Raw genomic sequence first — 7,065 nt, 5'->3', positions numbered from 1 at the left:
ACTTTTATTACCCATGAGTTAAGGGTATTAAAGCACTAGAACGCGCAGCTGAGGATAATTCTAGCATGCATAAGTGAGGAAATAAAAAGCCTCAAGGAGAAAAAATGCCCAGTAAGCCAGGTAACTCCCACTCCACATGCGAGCACAAAAGCAATACCTGCAGAAATTCTGGAGAACGAGATGGACGAAGGGGATGATTTTCCTCCTCTCAAAAGCAAGGATGAAGCTAGAAGTGTTAAACAAAATGATGCGATGGTAGAAAAAACATTGGCTGATATACAAAGGACCCTTGTGGAGCTACAAAAATCAAATAAAAACGGGACGAAATGATGAACCAAATAGCTAAGGGTATAGCACCGATAATGAAAAGATTAGACCAATTTCGTGGTCACAGCCGCAATGACGTGGCCTAAGAAAGCTTTCCAAATATGGCAACGGAAGTGGAGAAGTAACGAAAGCAAAAAGTCACTTTTGCAGCAGTACTTAAAAGGCAAAGATAAACCGCACCTAATTATTTTGCAGGAAACACATGGTATTGCAAAGCTAACAGGATAAAGATATTCTGGCTATGCCAAAGGGAAGGCAAGGGCAATAACCACGCTGGTAAAAAGAAGTATTGCGTATATGCAACACATTACAGTCATAGCGCACATAGACAGTATTTTATTGGAAGTCCTTCTGTAAAAGATGGCAGGGCGTAGCTTATTTAATCTGAACATTTGTAGCAACTCTTTAGAACACAAGCTTAAATTAAACAACCTGTTTGAGAAAACACTTCACCTGGCTTGAGAAAATTTAGTAATTGTAGCAGGAGACTTTAATGCACCACGCACTGCCTAAAGATAATTATATAACTGACAAAAAGGAAGAGCCCTATGGAATGACTCGCAAGAGTTGGGCTTAACACTAGTCATAGATCCCGGCAATCCAACCAGAAATTGGCGCGGAGCTAAGGCGACACAAAGCTCCAGACCTAACTTTCACGAAAATATTGAAATGGCTGCGTGGCAGAAAGCACTACGAGATGTAGGCAGCGCCCACCGCATATCAGAGTTACACTTCACATATGGCTCAAGTAGCCCCAAAGGAAGAGAAATAAACAATGGACTGGGAATCGCTTCGTAGAACGCGAGAGGTGACAGAACAACGACAAGCATAGAACAATGGACAAGGCAGCTCAGGGAAGACGTCAAAGCTGCTACTAAAATCTTGACACCTGGATCTTACGAAAATGTGACAGCAAACTTCTCCACATGTGGGAAGCAACAAAGTCACTTCAACATAAACTTAAAGAAAGGCCAAAAGCATAACAGGAAGTTGATTAAGCGCATAGCGCTTCTTAACAAAGAAATAGAACAATATGCTAAGCAACTCAGTATACAACAATGGGATGACATTTGTAACTCTATGAACGAGCAATTAGGCACCGATAGAACATGGCACTTGCTATCTGATACGGGAAATAACAAGAATAATGCATGGCTATGATGGCCTAAAAAATTCTCAAAGAATTACAGAAGAAGTACATCACACAGACAGCCGCTTGTAACCATTTTATCTACAACGCTGATGCAAACTCGAAACTACACGAGGAAATTACAATACAGAAATTCGTGCGGCCCTACAAAATTTAAACACCAAGCCAGCCTCACAACCTGAAGTTAGAAGCATGGCCTCCGACATTGCGGGCGCGCGGAGTGGTTTTTTCCGACTGCCCCAATCGCCGCCCTCTCCAGAAAAAGCAGCTAGCACACGACCGGGCTAAACTGCATCTGTGCGCGCTTGTTTTCTTACGGCCTTCTCAACAGTCGCGAATACAATAGGAAAGCTTCTGAGTATGTTTCGCCACACTTCGGTGGTAGGAACTCAGCGACCTTGCCATTCCATCTTCTGCGCCGCGCACACGACACACGTTGTCGACGTGAAACCATATAATAAGAGTTCTCGACGTTGAGGGGAAGGGGGATTACTCATGAAGTTGGGGGTAGAGGGTTCATATCTGCTAAAAATTTAGACGATCCCACGTACAGTGGGAATCGATGATATGCGAAGCACGAATGAGAATGGTTGGTAGTTCCCTTTAAAATAAGTACAACGTTACGAGGTGGAGATAAGTAATGTCCTACATTATCTTACGTGTCATGGTTATCATGTTTGGATGTGTTGTTACCTTAGTCATCTATTTATGTCACATGATACCAAATTTAGTATATGTGGAGCAAGCGAAACGGCTGCAGGCACGCCACGAGCATGGTATGTTGTCATGTTCCTACATTACATGCGTGACAGGATTATTATGCTTGCACCAGTGATTTGCTTTCGTCGTTCATTCACGTCACGTAACACAAAACTTGGTATATGTGGAGCTAGCAAAACGGCTGCGAGCGCATCATGAAGCTCCCAATATACCCCAATTAGCGTTCACGCGCGCGCACACTGGGCACAGCGACGCTACGTTAGCAATACGCGAGCACTCCATAGTCTTACGCCAGGCGCAAGCAGCGTCCATGGACGCGGCCCGACAGCAACCGGCGCGAAATGCGACATGCTGCATTTCGCCCCGATGCGTTACCAAAGCACTACTGCGTCTCCGTCTTTTCGCGATGGGGGGAAACTGGACGCGCTAAAACGCGCATGCGTCAAAGGAACGCAGCGTGGCGCGCGCCTGCGAGTATCTGGCAGGACCGGTGCCTAGCGTGGTCACTCCGGCGTGACGGGACGAAAAGAATGCCAGTGAGCGCGCGCACCATGTCACATCGAAATTTATTGGCGCCTTCACTGTGGCATGTGGTCAATGTTTTCACATGACTCGCGTCTCATGATTACATTGTTTGCGACAGTCAAATACCTACGTCATCCATTGACGTCACGTAATACAAAATTTGGCACATGTGAAGCCAGCGAAACGGTCACGAGCGCATTATTAATGTGGCATGTAGTGAAGTTGTCACATGACTCATGTCGTGATTATACCGTTTGGATGTGTCCTTTACCTACATTGTCCCTTCGCGTAGCGTAATACCGAATTTGGTACATGTGAAGCTATCAAAACGGCCGCGAGCGCTTCATGAGCGTAGCATGTAGTCATGTTGTTACATGACACGCATCTCAAGTTTATCATGTTTCAACCAGTGACATACCTTCGTCATCCATTCACGTACCGTAATACCAAAATGTGAATATGTGACGCTCTCAAAACAGCGGCGAGCGCACCATGAGCGTGGCATGTCGACAAGTTGTTATATGACGTGCATGTGAGAAGTTTCCTGTTAGGGTCTGTCACTTGTGTTCGCCATGCAATCATGCCATACCATAGCAGTTTTGCAACATGCCATGTGAACGAAACCACCGCAAGAAGTGCAAGACCATGAGGCGTGAATCATGACATTCATGACAAACATATCACGATTTATATGTTATAATTAGTTAAATATGTTTTTTTATACAGTCTTGGTGTGCCATGCCAAGTTTGGTATTCGTACATTTATTAAAACCGCCAGGAGTCCTCAAAGTCCTGGGTGGCTAGATAGATAGATATATAGATAGATAGATAGATAGATAGATAGATAGATAGATAGATAGATAGATAGATAGATAGATAGATAGATAGATAGATAGATAGATAGATAGATAGATAGATACGCTCAAATTCACCAAAGTTCACTAAAAAATGCTTCGCTTTAACAGAAATGTTATCAGACAGCTCGACGCATTATTTAGGTGTGTATGTGCTCGTCGATATTACAAGCTAAAGCTCAGTAAAAATGAGGAAATTTTCCTAGCGAGGCATAATGCGTGAAGTATAAAGCATTGGCAACGATCAGAGAGAGATAGATAAGCAACACTGCATTTGTTCTTCAAGCGGCCAGCACCAAACGCCTTTGGCACTTACTGTCGTTGGATAACGAGGCCCCAATTAGGTGAGGTAGCTTCCAGAAACGACGAGGACACCTTCACTTTGCTTGCTATTTTCTAGTTCTTTACTTTTACAAATACACCTCTAGTGGTTTTCAGGTCTAAAAGCTGCAGTCTCCTGCATGACAGCTCTTTGAAACACGTACGTGACTTGTATGTCTGACGGGTAAAAATATAAGTAAAAAAATGAAGTTTAAATCCTGAACAAACCCTTCGGATGGCATTCCCTGGAGAAGTGGCGTGCATTGTAAAGGTGTTAACACCACCTGTAAACATTATTTCTGGAGACACTGAGCTCTTTTGTGTTGCTTCGTACTGCAAGACACATCCATGAATAATGTGAAGAATGCTGCTGCTTACGCTCGCAAGCCGCATGCTTTCGAACTAAAATCTCTAGTGCAAATCATTTCTGTGCTATACTTTGATCTTGAGGAAAAACATGTTCAGGAATAGCAACTGACATCCCAACTTCTCGGCAAGTAGACACCTTTTTTTTAGTTTTCTTGTGGCTCGACAAGCAGGTTCTTGCCAATTTCTCTTTCCCTCTAGTGAAACTTGCTTTATTCTGGTATTTGCCCAACGCGGCTGCGTTTGGTTCAGAGATTTCTCAGTGTTCAGTCTGCAGTAACTTTGCGACTCGGAAAGATGGTGGCACAACGTTCAGTACGAGCAGCACGTTTGGATACATAATACGTGGGCGATGGTGTATTGTTGTGTTCCCTTTTGCAAGTAAGTCCTGTTCAGGGAAAACACCCGGTGTTCCTTTTCACCGATTGCCAAGCAATGCTGAACTATGCGCTAAATGGCAAAAGAATATTGCGAGAGAGAACCATATCATCAACGACAAGTCTGCATCGACTGTCGTATGCAGCAGACACTTCCGCGATGAGCCTGCGTGCCGTATAAAACTTCTTGCGGACTCGGCACCCACTTTCTTCGATAACTATTCTTCCTTCATGAGACCAAGTGCAAAAAAGCTCGGCAAAAATCCTGCTTCACGAGCTTCGCCTCAACGCTAAACATCAAGGAAGTGAAAAGCAGAGACCAATGAACCAGCCGTGGATGCTTTCACAGAACAAGAAGCAGGAAGTGTTTCCATGGAAACAATGAACCGCATGCTCATCCCTCCGGTCGATACCTGCCTATGACAAGAAGATTACGCTCCTAAGTGTCGTGCCATCGTTCGAAATGTGAGAAGGTGCAGCAGTTGCTAAAAGAAGAAAAAAAGTCGTCCGCATGTTATTGCGAAAGCAAGCGCCTCGCGTGTGTGAAGATCATCACGAATAATGCAGAAAATGGAGAGAAAAAGGCCATGTTTCTTTTGCATCATACAGAATGTTATTGAGATAAGCATTCAGCGCACCCAGAAGCAGTTGTTAGAGAGTCTGTTATATGGCGCTATCTGTCCCCAAAAGGCTACGATCACGCTCGCTCTTCGGGTATTTTGACAGTGCCAGCAAAGTGCCCTCTTCAGAGGTATACAGGTCCAAGCACAACATCATCGGGTATGGGCAATGCTATGAAAGACCGTCTGGTTTCTCGAGGCCTCGCTACTCAGCAGCAAGCAGCATATGGCCTCATTATAACGGATGATGCTAGGATAACACAAAAGTGCATCTATGATGGGAAGGCTGATGCAGTCTTTCGCCTCAAGGACAAGCCAGAAAGTAGCATGGTGAATACAGCGAAAGAAGCCCTTGCGAACAGAGTCCTCTGCTTTGTGCTGTATAGTACCACTAGTCGGTACAAGATTTAATGCTCGTACTACTTCACAAAGCAACTGAGCAATAGAGCCCTCTTTGCATGGACGAAGGAGGTCATTGCTGCTGTGGAATCATGTGGATTTGTCATCCTTCGCATTGTCACGGACAATTGTTCAGCAAACTTGACGATGTTTAGGCACATGGATAACAGCAACCTCCACGCAGTTTCACGTCAATCACACGACGCCAACTGCGTTATCTTTCTCAGTTTTCACTTTTGCCAAGTGCTCAACAACGTTGAAAACCATTTCCTCGAACGTGAACTTACAGATGGCACAGGAGTGATTAGTGGTGCGTTATTGCAGAAATTATACAAGAATCAAAAACACAAGACTGTGAAGTTGGCCCAATATTCGATGAGGAAACATGTCGACCCTTCTAATATAGAAAATTGGATATTCTGCGAGCAGTGCAAGCTTTCGCCCTTCAAGTGCCTGCAGCCATAGAGCACCTTCAGCAAAATCCCAAGGGTGCTGCCAGAGATTTCAAGGGAGCCCGCCCAACTGTTTTCTTCATGAAGTCCATGAAAACATTGTTCTACATTCATGACCCTTCGTTCAATGGAAGTGACCACAAAGATCCCATTTTTAGGAGCGATGATAATCTTCTATTGGGGCTGTAGGATGACTTTATGTCATACGTGGAAAAAATACCGAGAAGTTCAATCGGATCAGTGAGTGCTGGCTTCACCTACGAGACATACAAAGCCTTGCATTTTACAACAAGGTCGACAAAGGAAACCACAAAATTCCTCCTGGAGCAAGGCATCAGTTATGTCCTGACAAAGAATTTTAACAGTGACCCTATCGAAGAAATCTTCGGAAGGGTGCGGTCCATGTGTGGCAGGAATGACATGCTGAGTGGTAGAGCCATCACCGCTGCTCTGGCCCACATTGTTATGGTGCACATCACAATACCGAAAGAAATCAAGTTATCAAATATAAAATTAGAGGAAGAAGTAGCGATAATATCGAATATACCTGATAAGAACCTCAGATCTTTGTTGGAGTACGAGACCTGTCCGTCTCCGTCTGTCACCTTCTCCGGATTAGCATACTTCAGTGGTTACATCGCCAAGCTTATTACAGACCTCGGAGGTGACTCTTGCGCTGCGCTGCTGACGACCAACAACAAGCAGCATTAGCTGTACAAGGTGATGCGAGCACAAGTGAGGGGTGAACTACACTACACGAGGCCTGAGTTTCTAGCTCTTTCGAACTAGATGCGGTCTTTTCTGATAAGGCCTCTGAACACCTGCCACGCAGAAATGTGCTAGAATTTTGCAAACAGCACTGCAACCTTACTTGCAACGCACTTCCATCTTAAGCTGCCCTGAAAGCGTTGACGACAGCAACTTCCGACGATCCGCACATCTCATAGCCAAAAA

Source organism: Rhipicephalus microplus, chromosome 7 (assembly GCF_043290135.1).
Source record: "Rhipicephalus microplus isolate Deutch F79 chromosome 7, USDA_Rmic, whole genome shotgun sequence".
Classification (NCBI taxonomy): domain Eukaryota; kingdom Metazoa; phylum Arthropoda; class Arachnida; order Ixodida; family Ixodidae; genus Rhipicephalus; species Rhipicephalus microplus.
The sequence above is the reverse complement of the archived record's forward strand: the minus strand, read 5'-3'. Positions refer to the sequence as shown.